This window comes from Tupaia chinensis, unplaced genomic scaffold (genome assembly GCF_000334495.1).
Source record: "Tupaia chinensis unplaced genomic scaffold, TupChi_1.0 Scaffold143951_1, whole genome shotgun sequence".
Taxonomy (NCBI): Eukaryota; Metazoa; Chordata; class Mammalia; order Scandentia; family Tupaiidae; genus Tupaia; species Tupaia belangeri.
Window position 1 is genome coordinate 428,596 of NW_006203802.1, and position 24,501 is coordinate 453,096.

A 24,501-nucleotide genomic window follows, 5' to 3' on the forward strand; every position below is an offset into this window, starting at 1 on the left:
CTTGGGCTGCTCGTTTTTTTTTTTTTTTCTTTTTTTTCTTTTTTTTTTTTTTTTTGCCTGCATTTGACTCTGTTCAAGTTGTAGCTCCAACAAATAATGAATTGTCTTATCTTTTCTCCCTTGCACCAGCAAGGCTATCACAGTGCCTGACAGATACATCCTTGGAGAAGAGTCAGGTTTCTTCTTAAATGACAATGCCATTTCCTGCAGGGGCTATAAGAACTGGGCTAAGACAAAATCCACTTGGGATCTCATGTTAGGGACGGTGCAAGTTTTGAACAGTTTGTGATCAGTCTTTTCCCAGCTATATCTGAGAAAGGTGGGAGACCAGGACTGTCCAAGTGGAGGATTCCGAGGAGTGTCGGCAGAAGACTGTACTAACAGGCTTAATGAAAGAAGACGAATATATTATATGGCGCTCATTTAAACTGCATGGAGTATAATTTTTGCAGTATCGTTTACCATTTTGTTCAACAGAGTAAACACTCCTTTAACCCAGGAGTTGAAGCTTTTGACACCATGTGTAAGTGAATCTAGAGAGAGGAACACAGAAAGATTGAGGAAGCTGTACCCTTATCTCCTAAGACTTTGAAACAGAAGCCACTGAGTCAGCACTATTTCTTGTGGTTGCATCTGGCAGGGGGGTATCCATGTCGTTTTTAAAAAGGAATAGCTGAGGAAGTTTGCATGCCCCTGGGCTTTCTTGGCATATCTTAGGCCTGAGTCAGACCCCAGAGCTGGCATTCCCCCTCCTCCCACGCTTAAGAGCCAAATCCCCTCTCTCTCCAGACAGGCATCTCTCACAGTAGCCAAAACCTGGGCAAACAAGTGAGACTGCCAGGGTGAGAATGCCCACATTTCTTGATTCTGAGGAAGGGTGAAGTAGACTCTAACTCACATCATCGAGGGACAGACAGCTTTCAGCATTTGGTTAAGATATGAAGTGGGAGGGGCCAGCAGTGGCATGATGGTTGAGGCACTGGACTCCCACATGGCCAAACCCGGTTTGAGTCCCAGACCTGGCAACTTGCTTTCTCACTTTCCTCTCTTTCTCTTTCTCTGTGTGTCTCTCTGGTGAGCACACATGTCCTGTAGCAAATTGAAAAATAATAATAATTATAAATAAAATTAAATAAATAATTCTTTGAAAAAAAGATGTGAAGTAAGGGAGAACCTTCATTCTGGATTTAACTTTAGACAAAAGACTCTATCCTTATGGAATTAGTTAACATTATCTTTTTCTTGTTATTGTGGAATCTCAAAGCTCAAACCCAACTTACCTCATTTTATTTCCAGGGTAATTTTTAGCATATCTTTTAAGCCAACCTACATCCATCAAGTAATAATTACATAGATGTCATGATTTACTCAGACAAGAATTAGAAGCTATGAAACTATTTTATTTTCATTTGGTAATGTATGACTTCCACAAAATGGAAAAAAGCTTTCTACCAGTTTAGTTTTCAATGTAAAGCAGAGATTTGAACATTTAAATGAGACTCACTTGGGAATTTTTAGCTTATTTATTTATTTATTTTCAGAGAGATTTTTGCTACAGGGCACATACACTTGGTGGAGAGACAGAGAGAAGGGGAACATCCCTGGAGGGGATAGCCATGCCACAATCCATTCTTCTCCATTCTCCTCAAGATTTGGGGCACACAGGAACCAGCAGTTAGCATAATGGCTATGTTGCTGGACTCCCATGTAGTCGACCGTGATTCGCGTCCCGGACCCGGTGACTTAAAACTCACGTCGGGTGCGTGTGCGTGCGGGCCCAAGATCCCAAGAGGAGAATGGAGGAGAAGGGATTGTGATGTGACCATTCCCCCGGGGGGTGATTTCTCGCTTTCTGTCTCTATGTCTCTCTGTCTGTCTGGCAATCGCACGCACCTTATAGCGAAAATCTTTCCAAAAAAAAAAAAAAAGATTTGGGGCACACATGCATATACGCCTGGTGTGAGTTTCAGTGGGTCTGGGACATGAACTGCGTTGGGCAGTGTGAATCCAGCACCTTAACCACTACATCACCTGCTGGCCACTGAGAGTTTTTTAAAAGTTCTGATGCCTAGGCTTCACCTCAGAAGAATCAATCACTTTAAAATCTATGGGGTGGGAATTAGGCATTAATATTTTTAGATTTACCAGATCATTTCTATGAACAGCCAAAGCACAGAACTACTGAAGAGTGTCATACACCCAAGTGATGACAGGTGTCTCTATTAGCATACTTTGATTACCATTATCACTCAGAGGTTGATTTGATTATAACAATAATATTTATGAAGCCTAGTAAAATTGTAATTATTGATGAGTAAGCAGAGACAAGAGTCAGGTAAAAAGCAGAAATTTCATTAACCAGAGGGGAAATTTTGTGGTCATCGAACTTGAAGGAGCCCAAAATATCAATCTAAGTCAGAAGTGCTGAGCCCTGAGTCCAGAAAGCTGGGGAGATGGCAGAAAAAGTAGTGGCTGTGGGAAATGTGGAGAGTCTGTCACAGAAATTTTCAGGACTCATGTTTTTCTGCAACTGGATCTTACAGGCTAGCTGTAGGCTGTTTGTGAGGGCCTGCATTGGGACAGGAACAACAGTCAAGAGAGCCCCCAAATACTTTATGTCTTTAAGGTGAGAATTTTTAGGAACAATTTTCTTTTCTAGTTGAGAGATTCCTTTATTAAAATTCTGTAAATGAAACAACCACATTCGTTTATCAAGTATGTGCTGAGTATCTTTTCTGTACTAGATATGTCATCAGTTGCTATGATTATGAAGATTAAAAAGGATACAGTTCATGCCTGGGAAAATCCATAACATTTATGGGAAAAGATACAGAAATCAAAACCTTTGAGATAAGATGTGACAAGAAACTGCTAGATTTGGACAAAATTCTGTGAGTCTGGTAACATTAAGCTTTGTTGATTTAATTTTCCTTCTCTATTGCTATACTCCAGACTATATATTTTGCATATAATACTCTTTTGGTTTGTCCTATTACATTATTTGACAGATATGTAGAGGAAGCTAGAAAAAAAGATCTGAAGGAGCCCGAAACTTACATCATTATAATCAGTTGATATAGCTTCAAAATGTTCCACCTGGATTTTCTAGTTGGCTTGTCCTCTTACTTCTGACAAAATCTTTACACTGAACATCCTTCAGAGCACTTGAATTTTCCTGTAACTTGCAACAATATTGAAGCTTATGACATTCGTCCTGAAAAACCTGTATTTTATTTGATATTTATTTTTCTAATATTTGTAAATCAAGGTCATCTGCTCTGAATTTTGTAGACTCAGTACTCTAACAAGGTTCTTATAAAACTTTGCTAAATAAAGCACTGATGACTCCATGACTGTTCAAAGTCATCTCTAATGGTAGGCATATACATTTTCCAAGTATTAATCCACAGATATAGTTTCCTTTTGTTAAACAAGGGAGAAGAACCTATTTCCCTAAGTCGTGAACCCATAATTCCTAGGCAGTCTATCAGAAAAGCCTGTTTCTTTCCTTTTTGATAAATCACATGTCTGGACCTGTCAGTCCAATAGTTTATTTAGAGGAAGAAGGTTTAAAGCATGGTTATTTCACCATTGATCATCATCAATAAATTATTCATTTTGTGGGAAAGTTCACATAAAATTGCTTATATCTTGCATTGCTTGTGACCCAGTGGCTGGAAACCAGATATGGTCTGATTTATAGAACTCAATATCGACATCTACTATCCTGGTGAATGTTAATAGTACTGATAGAAAGTTCTCTTTACAAGTCATATATGTGTTCATTTTGGGTCTGTGCAAAATGACGAAAATATGGATTTGCCCTTTCATCTTTTGGAAATTTGATCCAAATTTATACAGACTGTGGTCGGAGAACAATGAGTGCACGAACAGGATGGTCCTATGGAGTTGAAATTGAGGAGCCATTTTCTTGCCATGAGCACTCTGCTGAGTAGGAGAAACTTGTGCGAGAAAACGGGAAATAGAGCAGATGTGAAGAGATGAGCAGAGGAGAGGCAGTTTGACTTCAGAGAAAGGAGGAAATCACCAGTTTTCCAACTTTCAGGAGGCCAGACTGGGCTTTTGCTTCTGTAAAATTGTTCTGTGTCTTTTCAGTAAACCCTTCGTGTTTGTATTTGCTCAGATGGGATTCTCGTGCACTTGCTAAAGCCTGAAATTCAGCCCATTGTCCTATTGCACCTGCTCCTTCAGATCTCTTGCATTCTTTGCCATTTTTTCAGACATTGTTCTCCTATGGATCTTCCCTTTGGTTTCTTCCTTATTTCCTGGGACAAAGCAGTTCCAGTTGCTTTTCTGACATGATAGAAAGGATGGAGGGCCTTCTAGTGTATCTGGGAGACATCTGGCACTGCTAGGTTGTTTGAGGGAGTGGAGGGTCAGGTAGGGCTGCTGTGAGTCCATCAGGCACCTTTGTGTGTTCTTTTAGAAGAGCCACTCTTTCTGCTTGGCCAGGTCTCCTCGGCAAGGATAATCTTCAAAACCATTTGTGGTGCCCCTGAATCATGGACCCATACACACCCTCCAGGTAGTTGAGGAAGAAAAGAAACATAACTAATCAGAGAAACAGTAATCCCGGCAAAGTCAATATATTCTCCAAATCAGGCTACTAAGAAACTGGTGAAAAGGTGTATATATCCTTCTTTTTATCTTAAGTGCTCTGTTTGGTGGCCTTAAAAAAAAATAGATTTTCTGGGCTTGTGTTGTGACCTAGTGGTTGAGCAAGTCAGCTCCCACCTAGCTTGTCCTTTTTCCATGGTTTGAATCCTGGCCTGGTGGCTTGAAAAACAAGCTGGATGCATGTGTTCACATGCCCAAGATCCCAACAGGATGGACAAACCATATAAACAACTCTAGGAATGTGTCTGATTCTTTTTAAAATTTTTTTCCAGCTCTCTTAACTGCCACAGCACTGGCTGGCCCTGATTCTTTTAATATATACTTGAAAAATATTTTTATTTGATATTACAAAAATAATAAAATCATAGAGAATAATGTAATGGATATGCATGTAGTTATTGTACAGCTTTATTAATGCTCCTGGAAAAATTTAAAGATATAGTTTAAATGCAAAATGTAGAATCTTTTCCCAAACCCCTATTGATATTGCAAAGACAATTAATGTTCCTCCAAATACACTTTTGGGATCCCAAGCTCTTGGCTGTGTAGTTGGCAGCCTTTAAGATGACCCTTAATGGGGACCAGCAGTTGGCGTAATGGCTATGTCGCTGGACTCCCATATAGTGGACCGTGGTTTGAGAATGGACCGTGGTTTGAGACCCAGTGGCTTAAACTCACACCAGGCGCTTGTATGTGCGTGCCCAAGATCCTGAGAGGATAATGGAGGGTAAGGGATTGCAGCATGGCCATCCCCCCTGGGGGGTGATTCCTTGCTTTCTGTCTCTATGTCTTTCTGGTGAGCACATGTGCCCTATAGCAAAAAGCTCTCCCGAGGGAAAAAAAAAAAGATGACCCTTAATCATTTTGCCTCCCGTCATTTACACTTTTGTATAACTTTAGTGTGGGCTGAATCTAGAAACCTCTTTCTTTCTTTCTTTCTTTCTTTCTTTCTTTCTTTCTTTCTTGGGAAAAAAAAAAGATGACCCTTAATCGTTTTGCCTCCTGTCATTTACACTTTTGTATAACTTTAGTGTGGGCTGAATCTAGAGACCTCTTTCTTTCTTTCTTTCTTTCTTTCTTTCTTTCTTTCTTTCTTTCGAGAGATTTTTGCTATAGGACATGTACACATGCCCAGAGAGACAAAGCGAGACAGAGACAGAAAGCAAGAAATCACTCCCTAGGGGGATGGCCATGCTGCAATCCCTTTTCCATCATTCTCCTCAGAATTTGGTACATGCATGCACATACACCTGGAATGAATTTCAAGCCACTGGGTCCAGGATTCAAACTGTAGTTGGCCATGTGAGAGTCCAGTGACATAACCATTATGCCATCTGGTGGTCCCAAGATCTATTTCTAATGAATAGATTATGGTAAATCATCTCAAATTAGGCTACAAAGATTTGGTTCTTCTGTTTTGGGGATTTCCTATTAATTGACATGAGGGAAGCCTCTCCCCATGGAAAGACTCACAAGGAAAGGAATTGAGGGAGATCTGCAGCTGACAACTAGATAGAAACTGAATTCTCCTAGCAACCACATGAGAGAGCTTGGAAGCAGATTCTCTCTCCATTGAGCCTTCAAATGAGAACACAGCCCTGAGTAACACCTCAATTTAGTCTTAGGAGAGACCTCGAGGCAGAGGCACTGGGCTAAGCTGTACCTAGAAACTGTGAAATGATAAATGTTTGTTCTTTCAAGTATGAAGTATTGAGATAACTTGTTACACAGGATATCATATATAAAATGGTTCTCAAAAAATGGTTGAGCCAGATATTCCTATGACTCCATCAGAGAAATGTCCAGACAAGAAAACAGAACAAAAGCAACCCATTTTAGCAGGTTTTAAATAATGTGTTAAGAAGGGATAATAATTCCCTTCTTATGAATATTATATTATAAAAGCTCTATAAAATTCTGGGTGCCTTGTTCAGCCCACGGTAAACTCTCAAAAATGAGATAATGATACGCTGTATTCTGAAAAGTTTTTAAGAGAAGTTCAATTATGAACAAGTTTGAGGAAGATATGAATGGAAGATGGGTAGTATTTGGAAACTATAGAGAATACAAAAAAGAGGCAAAGAGGGGCAGCCACATAGTATAGTGGTTCATTAAATGCTGTGTGTAGAAAGCTGGATCCCACATGGCCAACTGCAGTTTGAATTCATGCCCCTGTGACTTGAAAAACACACCTGGTGCTTGTGCATGTGTGCCCCAAATCCTGATGGGATGGAGAAATGGAGAAAAAAGGATTGTGGTGTGGCTATGCTCCATTAAGGGTTTCTCTCTTTCTGGTGAGCACATGCTGCCATTGGCAATTAAGAAAAAAATAGGGAATAAGAAGAAGGAGAAGGAGGAGGAGAAGATAAGGAGGAAGAGGAGGAGGAGGAAAAAGAAGAAGAGGAGAAGAAGAAAGGAAGGGAAGGAGGGAGGGAGGATAGAAGGAAGGGAGGGGAAGAAGGAAGGAAGGAAAAGAAGGAAAGAGAGGGAGAGGGGGAGAGAGAGAGAAAGAGACAGGAAAGAAGAAAGGAAGGAAGGAAGGAAGGAGTGAAGGAAGGAAGGAAGGAAGGAAGGAAGGAAGGAAGGAAGGTAGGAAGGGAAAGGAAAGAAAGAGAAAAGAAAAAAGAAAAGAAAAGAAAAAAGAAAGCGTTAGGTGTCTTAGCAGGAGAAGCCACGCAGTTTGGAATCATTAAAATATATGCTGGGGAGTATCTCATACAGAGTTGGTATATGTCACTATATACCAGAGTAGATTCTTTGAATAAGTTAATGTAGGCCGAGTTGGTCCTATAAGTTGCTTCTTTTAAAATTTTTCCCCCAAGTTTTTAGAGATACTGCCCATTTCTACCATACTAGAATTGAATAAAAATATTTTTTCCAAGCCAGCAGGCGACATGGTGGTTAGGGCACTGAACTTCCACATGACTGACTCCATGGTTAGAGTCCCGGATCTGGCAGCTTGCTTTCTCACTTTCTGTTGCTCTCTCTCTCATGTGTGCATATGTGTCCCCTATAGCAAATTTAAAAAACTAATAATAGTAAGCAAAAGTAAATAAATAATTTTTTTTGGGGGGAGAGGTTTTTGCTATAGGGCGCGTGCACTCGCCAGACAGACAGAGAGAGAAAGAGAGACAGAAAGCAAAAAATCACCTCCCGGGGGGTGGGCCACACCGCAATTTCTTCTCCTCCATTCTCCTCTCGGGATCTTGGGCACATAAGCACATGCACCCTGCGTGAGTTTAAGCCACCGGGTCCAGGACGAGAACCACGGTTGACTACATGGGAGTCCAGCGACATAGCCATTACGCTAACTGCTGGTCCCAAATAAATAATGTTTTAAAAAAATATTTTTTCTCATATCTCTCAGTGATTATTTTTTAACCTTTTGTTTTGTCACTTTCTGCCATGAAAAAATGGTTTGTAATCTTTCAAGTGTCTTTTATCTCTACCCTCAGTAAATTTATATGTGATCTCTGTAAGAATTCTTTGGCTTCTTCCCTTTTCTTTGTCTCCCTGGCTCCTCCCTGTTCACATCCTCATTATTGCTTTCCAGGGTTGCTGCACAGCTTCTCCGCAGCGGACTTCCTCGGTCACTGCCAGCCAGAGTTCTGAACTGAATTGTGACGGAGCTTATTATTACAGGACTGTCCATGAGAAATTATAGCTGTTACTCCTGTAATTGTCTACCAATACTGAAGCAGAGAGATAAACAGAGTCCAGCATGGCAGATGAGAAAGTGATGGCCTGGGTAGAAGAGAGAAGGGACTAAACAATAAAGGAATATAAATGCTCAAAATCAGCATGCCAAACAACGTTGTTTGACAGACCAGTGATGTTTACCAGGCTGATTTAAAGCTGAATGAGGTGGTCGATTTGGTGAGTAATTACACTGAGGCTTGACAGGCCCGAGGAGCCAGAAGCTAAATTAGATTATCAAGCACAAGAGGCCGAGTTAGCTGAGCTGCATGTGCACAGCATTTGTATTTGAAATAAATAACCTGCAATCATTATTTCTTCCAGATGTCTACCGTAGGGGTCAGGTGTAATGAATACAATAGTTTAAACATAGACCTTGTGGTTTACAAAACTCTAAAACAGGGGAAGAGGTTGGTTTATTTCTAGGGTGGTTCAACTGTCCGGCGCTCCTAGCTGGCATGAAATTTCCTCCACATGATTGCTCTGTCACTCATAATCTTGCCATGGCCACTTCTCTTATGACAGGAGTCTAGAAAGGTAGCATGGGGACCAGCAGTTGTGTAATGGCTATGTCACTGGACTCCCACATAGTCAACTGTGGTTCGAGTCCTGGACCTAGTGGCTTAAACTCACACTGGGCACGTGTGTGTGTGTGTGTGTGTGTGTGTGTGTGTGTGTGTAAGCCCAAGATCGCAAGAGGAGAAGGGATTGCGGTGTGGCCATCCCCTTGAGGGTGAGTTCTCCCTTTCTGTCTCCCTGTCTTTCTCTGTCTTTCTGGCAAGTGCACACCCTATAGCAAAAACCTCTCAAAAAAATAATAAAATAAAGGTAGCCTGATTGGGGTCAGATGGTACAGCAGTGAAAATGATGTGGTGCAAGGCTGACCTACATGGGAGGGTTCTGGGTTCACATCCAGAGACCTCCTTGAGTATGCTAGATACACGTGTGCTTAGGATCTGAGGCTGGCTAGTGCTGGGGATGGATCAAGGCATCAAGAGCTGGGGTGCTATCTCTCTTTCTCATTCATGGAAGAAATAAATACATAAACTTAAGTTTATAAAAAACAGAAATGGAAGAAAGCTAGCATGACTTTCAGTTGCATGCAGGATCTTAGCCCCTGATTAAAGAGATGTAGTGAACACACAAAATCCTCCTAATTTTGTGCAAAATCCCTAGGACTGTCGGAAGAGTCAATTACTCACATTCTGGTGTCACTCCTGCCCGTCTTCTTCAGTACCCAGAAACTGCTTCAAGTCACAGCACTCAGCCCATCCTATAAAACTCCCCTGCCTGCTCTAGATGCTCTTTGCATCTATGGCAGAATTTGCAGAATTTGTGGCCAGCTGTAAGACCATCAACAGATTCAATTCTACATAGCAAGAGAAAGGATCTGAAATCAGAGCCCTGTATAACTTCTTTTTACATTAAGGTCACTTAAGTCCCACAGAAACCCAGAGGAACCTGTTTTTTTGCAAAGCATCTTTACACCTGCACATGGAAGGAAACCTGGCTGTGGGCAGGGACTAACAGAGTGGAGAGAGGCCAGAGGGGGACAATGTTCCCCTCTCCTCCATCTTATTTTCTTATTTATTCTCATATCTTTATATAGTAATGAGAAAAAAATGAAAATGATAAGTTTTATAAAATTGTTATATATATATATATATACACACACACACACACACATAGATAAACATATGTGTTTAGTTCCACAACAAATGTTTTAATTTTTTTTTTGGAGAGATTTTTGCTATAGGGTCCGTGCACTCACCAGAAAGACAGAGAGAGACAGAGAGACAGAAAGCGAGAAATCACCCCTGAGGGGGGATGGCCATGCTGCAATCCCTTCTCCATTTTCCTCTTGGGACCTTGGGCATGCACACACATGCCCGGTGTGAGTTTAAGCCACCAGGCCTGGGACTCGAATCGCGGTTGACTACATGGGAGTCCAGCAACATAGACATTACACCAACTGCTGGTCCCACAAATGACAAATGTTAATAAAACAAGTGGAAAATTTGCCTAGACACCTACCACCAATGAATCAACTGCTATAATTTCCATGTACCTTTCTGACCTTATCTATGTATAATTTGAAATGAATATGTGTAATCAGAGAATAAATATGATCTATGATTTTAAGGGCTTCTGGCACTGACCTTAAATAGAATTGATGTCATTATCCTTGAAATTGGAAGAAATAAGACAGAAATCCTGGAAATTTTCAAAAATAATGTTTATTTTCATGAAGCAGTTTTGTATATCTTCATTATTTTCTTGTGAACTTGAGGTTGAATAAGGAACACTTCTGGGAGACCTTAGCGGGTGGCAGAATATAAGGTAGGTGAAGGGAAGTGTTAGAGTTTCCTCCTCAGTCCTTTCAGGCTGTACAATTTCAGTGTGTGAAGCCAATAAAGGGAGAAATATCAAAACTTATCACAGTTCCTGCTACCAGGGGTCGGTGCCTACCATGTTTACCCCAGTGTACCTTTATGGCTTTCAGCCTTTTAGTCCCTCACAGAGGCAGAGAAATTCTTTGATTTGTCCCTAACTAATGATAACCTTTATTGGGGAAACAGCTGCTATGAAATATGAACTCTTCTGTCACTTGGTTTCTCTTTCTTGGATTAACTCAATAGCATCCAAATGTTGGCCTTTGCTTTCTGTTGCTCTCTCTCTCATGTGTGCATATGTGTCCCCTATAGCAAATTTAAAAAACTAATAATAGTAAGCAAAAGTAAATAAATAATGTTTTTGGGGGGGAGAGGTTTTTGCTATAGGGCGCGTGCACTCGCCAGACAGACAGAGAGAGAAAGAGAGACAGAAAGCAAAAAATCACCTCCCGGGGGGTTGGCCACACCGCAATTTCTTCTCCTCCATTCTCCTCTCGGGATCTTGGGCACATAAGCACATGCACCCTGCGTGAGTTTAAGCCACCGGGTCCAGGACGAGAACCACGGTTGACTACATGGGAGTCCAGCGACATAGCCATTACGCTAACTGCTGGTCCCAAATAAATAATGTTTTAAAAAAATATTTTTTCTCATATCTCTCAGTGATTATTTTTTAACCTTTTGTTTTGTCACTTTCTGCCATGAAAAAATGGTTTGTAATCTTTCAAGTGTCTTTTATCTCTACCCTCAGTAAATTTATATGTGATCTCTGTAAGAATTCTTTGGCTTCTTCCCTTTTCTTTGTCTCCCTGGCTCCTCCCTGTTCACATCCTCATTATTGCTTTCCAGGGTTGCTGCACAGCTTCTCCGCAGCGGACTTCCTCGGTCACTGCCAGCCAGAGTTCTGAACTGAATTGTGACGGAGCTTATTATTACAGGACTGTCCATGAGAAATTATAGCTGTTACTCCTGTAATTGTCTACCAATACTGAAGCAGAGAGATAAACAGAGTCCAGCATGGCAGATGAGAAAGTGATGGCCTGGGTAGAAGAGAGAAGGGACTAAACAATAAAGGAATATAAATGCTCAAAATCAGCATGCCAAACAACGTTGTTTGACAGACCAGTGATGTTTACCAGGCTGATTTAAAGCTGAATGAGGTGGTCGATTTGGTGAGTAATTACACTGAGGCTTGACAGGCCCGAGGAGCCAGAAGCTAAATTAGATTATCAAGCACAAGAGGCCGAGTTAGCTGAGCTGCATGTGCACAGCATTTGTATTTGAAATAAATAACCTGCAATCATTATTTCTTCCAGATGTCTACCGTAGGGGTCAGGTGTAATGAATACAATAGTTTAAACATAGACCTTGTGGTTTACAAAACTCTAAAACAGGGGAAGAGGTTGGTTTATTTCTAGGGTGGTTCAACTGTCCGGCGCTCCTAGCTGGCATGAAATTTCCTCCACATGATTGCTCTGTCACTCATAATCTTGCCATGGCCACTTCTCTTATGACAGGAGTCTAGAAAGGTAGCATGGGGACCAGCAGTTGTGTAATGGCTATGTCACTGGACTCCCACATAGTCAACTGTGGTTCGAGTCCTGGACCTAGTGGCTTAAACTCACACTGGGCACGTGTGTGTGTGTGTGTGTGTGTGTGTGTGTAAGCAAGAGGAGAATGGAGGAGAAGGGATTGCGGTGTGGCCATCCCCTTGAGGGTGAGTTCTCCCTTTCTGTCTCCCTGTCTTTCTCTGTCTTTCTGGCAAGTGCACACCCTATAGCAAAAACCTCTCAAAAAAATAATAAAATAAAGGTAGCCTGATTGGGGTCAGATGGTACAGCAGTGAAAATGATGTGGTGCAAGGCTGACCTACATGGGAGGGTTCTGGGTTCACATCCAGAGACCTCCTTGAGTATGCTAGATACACGTGTGCTTAGGATCTGAGGCTGGCTAGTGCTGGGGATGGATCAAGGCATCAAGAGCTGGGGTGCTATCTCTCTTTCTCATTCATGGAAGAAATAAATACATAAACTTAAGTTTATAAAAAACAGAAATGGAAGAAAGCTAGCATGACTTTCAGTTGCATGCAGGATCTTAGCCCCTGATTAAAGAGATGTAGTGAACACACAAAATCCTCCTAATTTTGTGCAAAATCCCTAGGACTGTCGGAAGAGTCAATTACTCACATTCTGGTGTCACTCCTGCCCGTCTTCTTCAGTACCCAGAAACTGCTTCAAGTCACAGCACTCAGCCCATCCTATAAAACTCCCCTGCCTGCTCTAGATGCTCTTTGCATCTATGGCAGAATTTGCAGAATTTGTGGCCAGCTGTAAGACCATCAACAGATTCAATTCTACATAGCAAGAGAAAGGATCTGAAATCAGAGCCCTGTATAACTTCTTTTTACATTAAGGTCACTTAAGTCCCACAGAAACCCAGAGGAACCTGTTTTTTTGCAAAGCATCTTTACACCTGCACATGGAAGGAAACCTGGCTGTGGGCAGGGACTAACAGAGTGGAGAGAGGCCAGAGGGGGACAATGTTCCCCTCTCCTCCATCTTATTTTCTTATTTATTCTCATATCTTTATATAGTAATGAGAAAAAAATGAAAATGATAAGTTTTATAAAATTGTTATATATATATATATATATACACACACACACACACACATAGATAAACATATGTGTTTAGTTCCACAACAAATGTTTTAATTTTTTTTTTGGAGAGATTTTTGCTATAGGGTCCGTGCACTCACCAGAAAGACAGAGAGAGACAGAGAGACAGAAAGCGAGAAATCACCCCTGAGGGGGGATGGCCATGCTGCAATCCCTTCTCCATTTTCCTCTTGGGACCTTGGGCATGCACACACATGCCCGGCGTGAGTTTAAGCCACCAGGCCTGGGACTCGAACCGCGGATGACTACATGGGAGTCCAGCAACATAGACATTACACCAACTGCTGGTCCCACAAATGACAAATGTTAATAAAACAAGTGGAAAATTTGCCTAGACACCTACCACCAATGAATCAACTGCTATAATTTCCATGTACCTTTCTGACCTTATCTATGTATAATTTGAAATGAATATGTGTAATCAGAGAATAAATATGATCTATGATTTTAAGGGCTTCTGGCACTGACCTTAAATAGAATTGATGTCATTATCCTTGAAATTGGAAGAAATAAGACAGAAATCCTGGAAATTTTCAAAAATAATGTTTATTTTCATGAAGCAGTTTTGTATATCTTCATTATTTTCTTGTGAACTTGAGGTTGAATAAGGAACACTTCTGGGAGACCTTAGCGGGTGGCAGAATATAAGGTAGGTGAAGGGAAGTGTTAGAGTTTCCTCCTCAGTCCTTTCAGGCTGTACAATTTCAGTGTGTGAAGCCAATAAAGGGAGAAATATCAAAACTTATCACAGTTCCTGCTACCAGGGGTCGGTGCCTACCATGTTTACCCGTGTACCTTTATGGCTTTCAGCCTTCTAATCCCTCACAGAGGCAGAGAAATTCTTTGATTTGTCCCTAACTAATGATAACCTTTATTGGGGAAACAGCTGCTATGAAATATGAACTCTTCTGTCACTTGGTTTCTCTTTCTTGGATTAACTCAATAGCATCCAAATGTTGGCCTTTGTCTCCAATTCAGGGAAGCAGGAGCCGCCTCTTGCATCTGAGTGCAAGCTGCTTCTTCCATCTTTTGTTCACTTTGTTTATCCGTCTCCATTTGAGATAAAGATCTCTCTGTAGTCAGCCTTTTCCTCTTAGCTTATATACTTGCTGAAGCTTCCACCTCCTAAACAAAAAAAATCTTTCTTCATTTGTATTTTATTTATTTATTTATTTATTTTGGGACTTGAACCACGGTCGATTACATGGGAGTCCAGTGACTTAACCATTATGCCAACTGCTGGTCCCAGCCTTCCTTCATTTCAAGACATTTTTGGTCACTGGACTTAAATGCTTTGCTTATATTGTTGTCATCACCTTGTAACTCCTTTTTTGCTTCTTAACACATTATATTCTGGTTTCTGCCCTTTATTCCAGTTTAGGGGAGAAACAAGACAGTAGGATATTGATAAGGGGATGCCAGTTTGTCAGTCATTCAGATACATCCTCCTGGGATCCTGCTGTCTTGGGTAAGAGGGTTAGGTCTTTTGGATGTTTCTAGTATTGATCAAAGCCTGGAAGATGTTACTCATGTAAATCAAACATGTAAGTGACTGATGTGTAAAATAACATTCCAAATTGTTAAATCACAATGATAAATAAATATTATCATCATACAAAACAGGATATTTATATTCAGAAGGAGTGAATAATGCATTCTTTCTCAGTAGAAAAAGTATCTAATTGCTTTTAAAAGGGCAGGGAATTCAAGCCAGGAAACTTACTCATTTGTATGATTGTATGGCTAATGGCCTTGAATTTTACAAACCAAATGCATCCATTTTTATATTATAATACAGTGGTCCAAAAGGACAAGGTTTGTGTCTATTCATAGTTCAGGGTATTTAGGATAATGCCAAGTACATGTTACTAATCTTTATGTCTTTGACTAATACTTTCTTTTTTAAACATTTTTTAAATAATTATTTAATTTAACTTTATTTATTTATTTATTTTAATCTGACCAGTGGGGAGAGAAAGAGAGAGACATAAGGCCGACAGGCCCGAGACTTGAACCGTGGTCAGTCATTTGGGAGTCCAGCGCCCTTAACCACCATGCCACCTGATGACCCCTGACTAAGACTTTCTATGATATATTAAGTTCATTATATTCTTTTTCCTTTAGACAGTTGATATCTTTGACCTTCTCTTAGCAGATAATACTTATTGAATAATAACTATATGCCACGTAATATTCCAACCATTTAACTGACAGTAACTCTTTTTTAGAGAGATTTTTGCTGCAGGGTATGTGTGTTTGCTGGAGAGACAGAGAAAGAGGGAGAGAAAGTGAGAAAACAAGCTGCCAGGTCTGGAACTTGATCTGCCATCATTCATGTGGGAGTTCAGTACTTTAACCACTATGCCACTTACTGGCCCTACCACCATCTTTTTAAATCCTTTAGCCAAAAAGTTATTTTGTTATTTTGTAGATAGGGCTTTACAAGTTTTGTTATTTTGCTCTAGATCATAGAGCTGATAAATTGCAAACCTAGAATTTGAACTCCAGGGCAGTGCTTTTATTCTCCACTTCAAATCAGGCTAATCTATGAAGATTTTTTTTAAATACCTATCTGTATCCCATTCAAGCTGTAATAAATCAGAATTCTCAAGGGTGAGGGTTCCATGTATATTTTTTTCTTTTAGCTTCATAAGTGATCCTCATTTACATCAAAGGGTAAAAACTCATGTTCTAAAAACTTACATCTGATTACCCATTGGACATCACTTAGATGTATATCAGGCATATCTGAATTTAGCATGTACAAAACACTGAGTATTTCACCATTGTCTTGATCCATTATTACATTGCTAACAGAAGTACATGAGCCAGGGTGATAGTAAAGAAGTTAGCAGTTTATTTACAAACTTATGAGGTTCTGGTGGTTGGAAAGTCCAAAGTCTACAGATATACAGCATGGCCAACAGAAGCATGAAAGATGGCAAACACATACAAAGAGAAAGAGAGAGGGAGAGGGATTGATCCTGACTGGTCTGTCTTATTATGTAACAACCAAAACTTGTGAAAACTAAACCCTTCTCAAAGAGAGTCAGAGATCATTGGATCTTCTGAGACATTGTTAATCTATTCATGATACTATTGTTGCAATTACAGTGAACCAAGGACTGCCCACTAAGCCTTGCCCTGGAACACCATAAAGGAATTAAACTTAATATATTTACAATGAAGACAATACAATCAAGTTCCAACACATAAGTTTCTGGGGAACATATTCAAACTTTGGCAATGCTTCTTCAAAACTTCCTGCTTAACCAGTATTCTCAGTGATGAAAGTTCACAGAAAGCAAATCTGAGATGGGCAGGATTTATGGTGAGCAGTGAATTCTAGTCAGATGATCTGTTAGTAAAGACAGGATTTAATATTTCTAATGTCACCTCCTACCCAGTCTCCAATGACAGAAACATCAGGATCGTACCGAACCTCCTTCATCTATTTGACAGAAAGCCCATGCTTCTGGCTGTCTTCTTACTTTTTCACTTGCTTGTGCACTAGTCCCTCTACTTTGCATTCCACTCTGTACTGCTGTTGGAGTTATGTTGCCAACTGATACATATGATTATGTCACCTCCTGCTTAAAGATCTGTGTTAACCCCCTGTTATTTTGCAATAAAGAATTGTGCCCTCAGTGCTGCTTCCCAGGACCTCTAGAATCTTGCTCAATTGCATCTGGGACAACCATAAGTTCTATGACTGGGTTTCATAAATTTGAGCCCTAGTAGACAACATGTTTCAGAACCCACCAGGACTTGCCATGCTGCATTGTCATTGTCTGCCTGAAATGTCCCTCCTTTCTATGTATTACTAAAAAACTGGTACTTACTGAGTGAGAGTTCAGTGCTTCCCAGGTTTAGGTGGCCATAAAATTCATCTGGAGGTTGCTTGGAAACATACTCGGGTGACAGTGGTACCATAGGAACACAATGCTTTGCGATGCTATACCCATCTTGGAAGGTGCTGTGTGTATCAGGCATGCACCTGTGTGCCTGTGATCCAGACTGACTTAGGCTGGGAGTGGATGCTGGCATAAGGACCCTGTTGGGGGTCTCTATACCTCTCTTTCCTTCTTTTTCTCTCTTATTAAATAAATAAACATAACTCTCTTTCTCTTTCTTCTTGGTGGTCTGAAGATTCTAGGAATTGTATTTTTGAAGTCCTTCCAAAAAAAATCTTATGATCAACAAATTTTATAAACTAGTATTGTACTGGAAATTATATAAGATTAGATTTGTTCCTGGATTTGAATTTCATCTCAATCACTGAGTTTAGTTATGCCCTAGCTATGTGATGTTTGACAAATTACTTTACTTTTTTTTAGCCATGGCTTCTCAACTGATAGATGAGGATAAAAAACATGCCTATTTTTACAATGTTAGTATATTTACTAGGAAGAAAAAATATAAACTACCTGTTAAACTATTCTGGCCTACAATGGCTGATGTACTCCCACATTTGGATCCCTCTGGATAAGCCAAAATCATACCTATTAGGCTGTTTTGTTTGTTTGTTTGTTTGTTTAATATTTTCGAGCTGGGTTACTAAGTTAAAGCCAATCACACTAGACACATTTCAGTCAGTCACAGAAAGCCCACCTTTAAAGCTGTTTGTACAGCCTGCTCTCCACCTGTAAACACTGATCTCTCTATCTCACTCCTGTTCGTTTGTACCACACTTTCTATTTTTTATTGCATGCACATGTCACTTTTCTGTTCATCCTACATACATTCCCTGTAAACCATGCAGTCTCTTGGAAGCCATTTTCCTGGAGGCTGCCCAATTTAAATTTGTTTAAATAAACTCGGTTGAATTTTGATTTGTCTAAATTTGTTTTTAACGCACCTGAAATATATCAGTTGCTCTGTAAATTGTAGCTATTTTTATTATTATCTTTCAAGATGTAGCTCAGATTTCATCTGTTCTACAAAGCCTTCCCTGGCCCCTTCAGTTACTTGATTAATCTCTCTCCTAAAACAAAATTTTGCTCATACTTCTAGTATCAATGTATGTTTATTTTTGGAATTGTACTGCAAAATATCACAGTACCTTGTACTGCTAAATTGAATTAAATTTCTTTTGAAAGAAAGAAAATTGGGATGTTCCAGCAAAGATATTATTTTGTTGGCTGTTCCTCTTCTGTATTCTTGGGGAGCCCACATGGTCCTAGAAGAAGCCTCTTTTCCTAAAGCAATGATGGTCATTGTCGTAGCCAATGTGATTCTTTTAAAGCAGATAGTTTTGTATTTTTTGTACCAAATTTAGACCCAGAAACTGGAATAGTGTTCAGGCACTCTAGAATATTAATAAATTGGCCACTACCGTCTGAAGTCTTGGTACTCTCTGAGATGATGCAAGGCAAAGAGAGTTTCTGCTACCCCAGAACTCCCAGTGTTCATTCTCCACTCCACCCTCAGCTCCACCAGGAGCCTGCATAGAAATTCTAAAGTCTCATTCCTTATCTCCTTCCAGGGTTTATCATCTGCACTCTGAACTCTTGGAGGTATTCTCCCTCCCTACAGAATTCAGAATTCTAGTTCCATTGTGCATAGGGATTAGCTTTGAGATGCCTGGCAACCTTACACTTTGACCAACTAAAGCTGTTAACAAATACCCTGAGGCAAGTTAATATTGATTACTTTATTTAGAGAAGGGAAAAAGGGATATTACTGACAGCAGTAAACAATTTAACATTTCTATCACTTTCCTATCACTTTTATTAATTACTTTGTATTCAAGGTATTTGCCTTTTTAGCTACACAAGGAATCCAACTAATTTGTTTTAGTTTTTGGTTATGTGCATTTATGTGTATAACCAGACTAGTCTTGTTCTCTGTACCGACTGGATATTTAGCAAATGATATTTGAACCGAAGAATAAAGCAATGAATAAACGAATCTCTGCTACATGATTTATTTGGTCCTACATACTATGACTCTTTACCTTTTTAAATGTATTGCTTTATCGAACGTTATGGTGCTGACATGAAGTCAAACATTTGGCCTTAAGGAACAATAGGAGGATACAAACAAAACAAAGGACACAAAATGAGGGTAGCTGTATGGTCAAAGGTCATACAACTAGTTATCAGTAACTATAAAACTGCGCGTAAAACTCGATGTCCTCAGATTCTAGCTAACTTTTATTTTTTCTTTCCCTTTTAAAAGAAAAGAATGATTAGCAATTAAATGCCAATAAATTGTTGCATTGAATATAGTCAAGGTTTATGTCTGGTCCCTGTACTTTCTGGCTATAAAAGGTGAAGAAGAGCTTGCAACTATGTGAGAACTGTAACTCTGAGCACAAGTACCGTATTCCAAGGTTCTCAGATCTACTGTTTTAAGTGCTACAGGTGCATCTCAGAAGGGGGGATTAGTTTCTTAGAAAACAAATGGGAAGAACTGGCTTATTCCACTTTCTTTGGCATAAAATGAAATGACATAAATAAATAAAAATAGCAGATATTCATCGAGCACCAACTATGTGTCAACCATTATGGAATATTGGTAGTAGGATCATAAAAATGAACACACAAAATTACATGGACTGTGGTAGGTACCATCCAATGAACTTCACAAGTATTAACTAATTTAATTTTCACAATAATCCTGAAGAGGTACTATCACTATTGCAATCATAGCATTTTTATAGATGAGGAATGGAGATTAAGTAAACCCCAAACGTTGCACAGTCAGTACATGGAAAAGGCAACACGTGTACCGGGAAGCCTGTCTCTGTAGCATGTACTTTTAATTGTGCTATGTAGTCTGTTACTTAAAGAGGTAAACTATGTCATTCACAAAGTACAGTTAAGGAGAGAGCTACAAAAGGGAAATAATAACCATGATGATAAGTCATTGTCTTAGAAAGACAAGTGGCCAGCAGGTGCTGTAGTGGTTAAGGTGATAGACTTCCATGTGGCCACTGAAGTTGAAGTATTGACACCATCAGTTTGAAACTCACACCAAGCAAGTGTGTGTATGTACCCATAATTCCAAGAGGAGAATGGAGGAGCAGGGATTGTAGCATGGCCGTCCCCCCTGGGGAGGGGGGGTGATTTCTCACTTTCTATCTCTCCACTTAGCACAGGTATACCTGTGGTATACCCTAAAGCAAAAGTCTCCCCTCTCCAAAGAAAAAAATAAATATAAATATAAAAGAAAGTAAAAATGAAGGAAACTCTCTTTTCATAAAGTTTTAAAGTAACTCATTAATAGCCTGTGTCAGGGTTTGGCCTTTTGAGAGACAGCCTGAGGAGTCAGGAAGCCAGGGTCTTGTCCTTCAGGGCCTCATTTTCTTTCTGGCTATAAGTCTCCTGGACACACTGATCACATATAAATGAGGATGCTCTCTCTTCTTCCCTTACCCTAGAGCTAGAAGAGAAAGTTGCTGTCCTGCACCTCCTAGCAATCCATACTTCTCCGCTGAATGGATTAGGGTAAGCTTTGCCTATTGGGGTCCACATTCTCCCCAATTCTCCAGAGAAGGGTGCTCAGCTGATGCTGGGAGAATGAGGAAACCTGTTCAGCTGATTTCTTTGGCCACCTCTCCCTTGGGTTCATTTCCTAGCCTCATGGTCTCCCACTTCCCTCCCAACCCACTCCTCATCTTCATTATCTAGTCTCCATTCAAAGAGTTTTATCCTTCCAAAAACCATGAGTTCACAAAATGTATCATTTACATTCTAAATTTATTTCACAAAAAATAAAAAGTTCCAAAAATTACCCAAAATCTTAAGCCAATCGTAATCATTTTTTTCTATATGCCTTCTAATTGTTAGCCATATTAATCCATATGTTTGCAGTATTCATGATAAGAACATTAATCAGTTACCCTTTAGAATGTACACGGGCACTTTTAAATATCCCGATGTCGAAGCTCCACAAAAATTTTCAGATACAATTGCCTCTTGACCTAAAAACTGCTCATGACACTTCTAGGTATGTAACCAAGAGAAACAAAGGCACACATCTAAACAAAAGCTTACATATAATGTTCATGGTAGTGTTATTTATAATAGTTAAAAAGTGAAAATAATCTAAATATCCATCACCCGATGAACGGTTAAACAAAATTTGGAGTCTCCTTACACTGGAAAATTGTTCAGCCATAAAAACCAATGAAGGGCTAACAGGCTACAACATAGAAGAACCTGAAAATATTACGCTAAGTGAAAGAAGCCAGTTACACAAGATCACATGTTGTATGATTTCATTTACGTGTAATATCCAGACTAGGCTAATCCAAAGAGACAGAAAGCAGATTAGTGGTTGCCTGGCGCTGGGGATGGGATGGGGAGAACTGCTCATTTGTATGGATTTCTTTTCTGGAGCGCTGAAAATGTGTTTAAATTAAACTAGTGATGGTTGCATAATTCTGTGAATATACTAAAAACCAACTAATTTGTACATTTGAATGGATGAATTGTATGGTATATGAATTATATGTCAGTAAAATTGTTTTTAAAAATGTGACAACAGCAATAAACACACACACACACACACACACACACACACACACACACACACCGTACAGTTATCTGGGCCATAATGCAGGATTATGGATTCTTAATAGAGATGAACCTTGAATTATGATGAGGATACATACAAATAAACTCACCATAAATTTGAAATATCATAAATTGAAAAAGCATTTAATACACCTAACCGAATGTTAAGCCAAACAATGATGGTTGGGAGATGAATTATATGGCAAGAAAAATGTTTTTAAAAATGTGACAACAGCAATAAACACACACACACACACACACACACACACACCGTACAGTTATCTGGGCCATAATGCAGGATTATGGATTCTTAATAGAGATGAACCTTGAATTATGATGAGGATACATACAAATAAACTCACCATAAATTTGAAATATCATAAATTGAAAAAGCATTTAATACACCTAACCGAATGTTAAGCCAAACAATGTCAACCTGTGTCCATACACATATACTTGAGTTCTTGTAAAGAGCCACCTAACTTAGGAGTCTGTTTCCACAACAATTAACTGAGTCATAGCCAATCACAGCAGTCCTGCCCTAGTCATTCACACACCAAGCTGTAACCAATCCAGCTGTTTCTCTGTCTCACTTCCATTTTCGGTCTGTAAGTATTAGGCCACACAGCAACTCAAGAGTTCTTCAGAATCAGTTCTGGGGATTGCTTGATTCCCAAATTATTCTCTGTTCACCTAAACTCTGCTAAATTTAATTTGCTTGAAGTTTTTTCCTTTACCGCTACCAAACATCATAGCTTAACCTAGACTAGCATGCCTTAAAAGTGCTCAGAACACGTCCTACAGTTAGGCGAAACCATCTAACTCAAAGCCTATTGTATAATAAAATGTTGACTAGCTCATATAATAATTTATAATACTATTTGAAAGTAAAAAACAGAATGTTTGTGTGGGTACTAGAGGTACAATTTCTACTGAATGTGCATGGCCTTTATACTATTGTAAAGTTGAAAGAAAAATTGTGTTGAGTTATGGTAATTAGGGAGTGTCTATAAAAAGATGTATTTAAAAGTATTTTCTAAGGATATGAACTGTGAATATAACATTTCTATTTGGGAGGCTTTTTAAAGTTTATTTATTTATTTAGAGAGGTACCCTGGACACTGCCCTCCTCCCTTCAGCCTTGCAGCTAGCCAGGACGATGGATGTACTCACATGGACACAGAGTCCCTCCACGTGGCCTCTAGCATCATGTAGTAGTGTTCCAACTACCTGCACCTCTTAGGCTGGGCTTATTTATAGAGTTTTTGTTGGAAGGCCCATGTTTGGCACTAGCTTCACCTAAAATTGCTAAGTATTCATATATTTTTGTGTGATAAATGCTAGTAACAGTGAAAAATCATTATAAAATACTTGTAAGCATTTTCCCATACGCTAAATAAATCTCATCCTACACCAAGCCCTGGAAGGTTAGAATTCTGAGAGACCTCTGTGGGGAAGGAGGGACACATCTGAACTTGATTCCCATGAGGGATGGGCTCAGCTGCTAAGACCTCAGGTGCAGAGGCCTGAATCAATCCTACTTCTCAGTTCATGGCCCATTGTTATTATGTGTCCATGCAAGGCCCCTCTCCTGCTTTATCTATTCCTGCTTATCCCCAACCCCCACATGTAACCATTCTTAAGTATTTAATACCTGGCTTTTTGTATGTGTTCTGCATAATGTGTATTATTGCACACGTAAAACTTCTAATATGTGAAAATTTATGTAAATATTACTAAGTTACCTATTTCATCTTGTTCTTTATATCTGGATTACCAATTTGACAGCTCCAGAGCTCTGCAATGAGCATTCATTTACCACATTTTTTATGGGACAGCTACTCTGTACGTCTCGCTAATGAGGAAGGAGGCAGTGTGACAATATGGCTGAGAGTGCTGGCTCTGGGTCCTCAATGTCAGGTTCAAAGTCTAGGTCCTCACATTTACTAGATGCATGAACTGGTTACTTAACCTCTCTGCCTTTCAGTTTAATCACCTGTAAAGTGGGGATACTTTACCATATACCTCCATGGAGATAAGACTTAAATGTGATAAGCACATCTTACTGGATAGAACCACAGCACTGATTGGACGATAAACCATTTAAACCTTCATTTCCTTCTGGATACTCAGTGATGCTAAGTGGTTCCTTTAGTTACAGTAGTTAAATCCTTTTTAGTGCCTTCTTGGGTTTCCCAGAATCACAAATCATTATTCCAGCAGGCTCACATTCAGCAGACAATCTTGCCTGTTATTATTTAAAGAAAATAGAGATCCTGAGGTATGATGTTTGATGCATCTTTTTTCCTTTCAAGAAAAACACCTATGGGGAACCAGCAGTTAGCATAATGGTTATGTCACTGTACTCCCAATGTAGTCGACCGCGGTTTGCGTCCTGGACCCAGTGGCTTAAAACTCACGCTGGGCGCGTGTGCGTGCGTGCCCAAGATCCCGAGAGGAGAATGGAGGAGAAGGGATTGTGGTGTGAACATCCCCCCTGGGGGTGATTTCTCGCTTTCTGTCTCTCTGTCTCTGTCTGTCTGTCTGGCGAGCGCACGCGCCCTATAGCAAAAAA

The 24,501-nt window shown here is 39.8% G+C and overlaps 1 long non-coding RNA gene across 2 annotated transcripts in view; it reads left to right on the forward strand.

Annotated features, from left to right (window-relative positions):
• Nucleotides 1–20,893, forward strand: part of LOC102480821 (uncharacterized) — a 99,984-nt gene extending 79,091 nt beyond the window's left edge. The window contains exon 4 of one of the 2 annotated variants that reach the window (XR_001369558.2): nt 20,789–20,893. This is a non-coding gene — a long non-coding RNA (uncharacterized LOC102480821). Of the gene's footprint in view, nt 1–8,191; nt 8,878–20,788 lie in introns of those variants that run through there. The other variant, XR_337029.3, reaches the window with a different exon arrangement.
• The last annotated feature ends 3,608 nt before the right edge of the window (nt 20,894–24,501 follow it).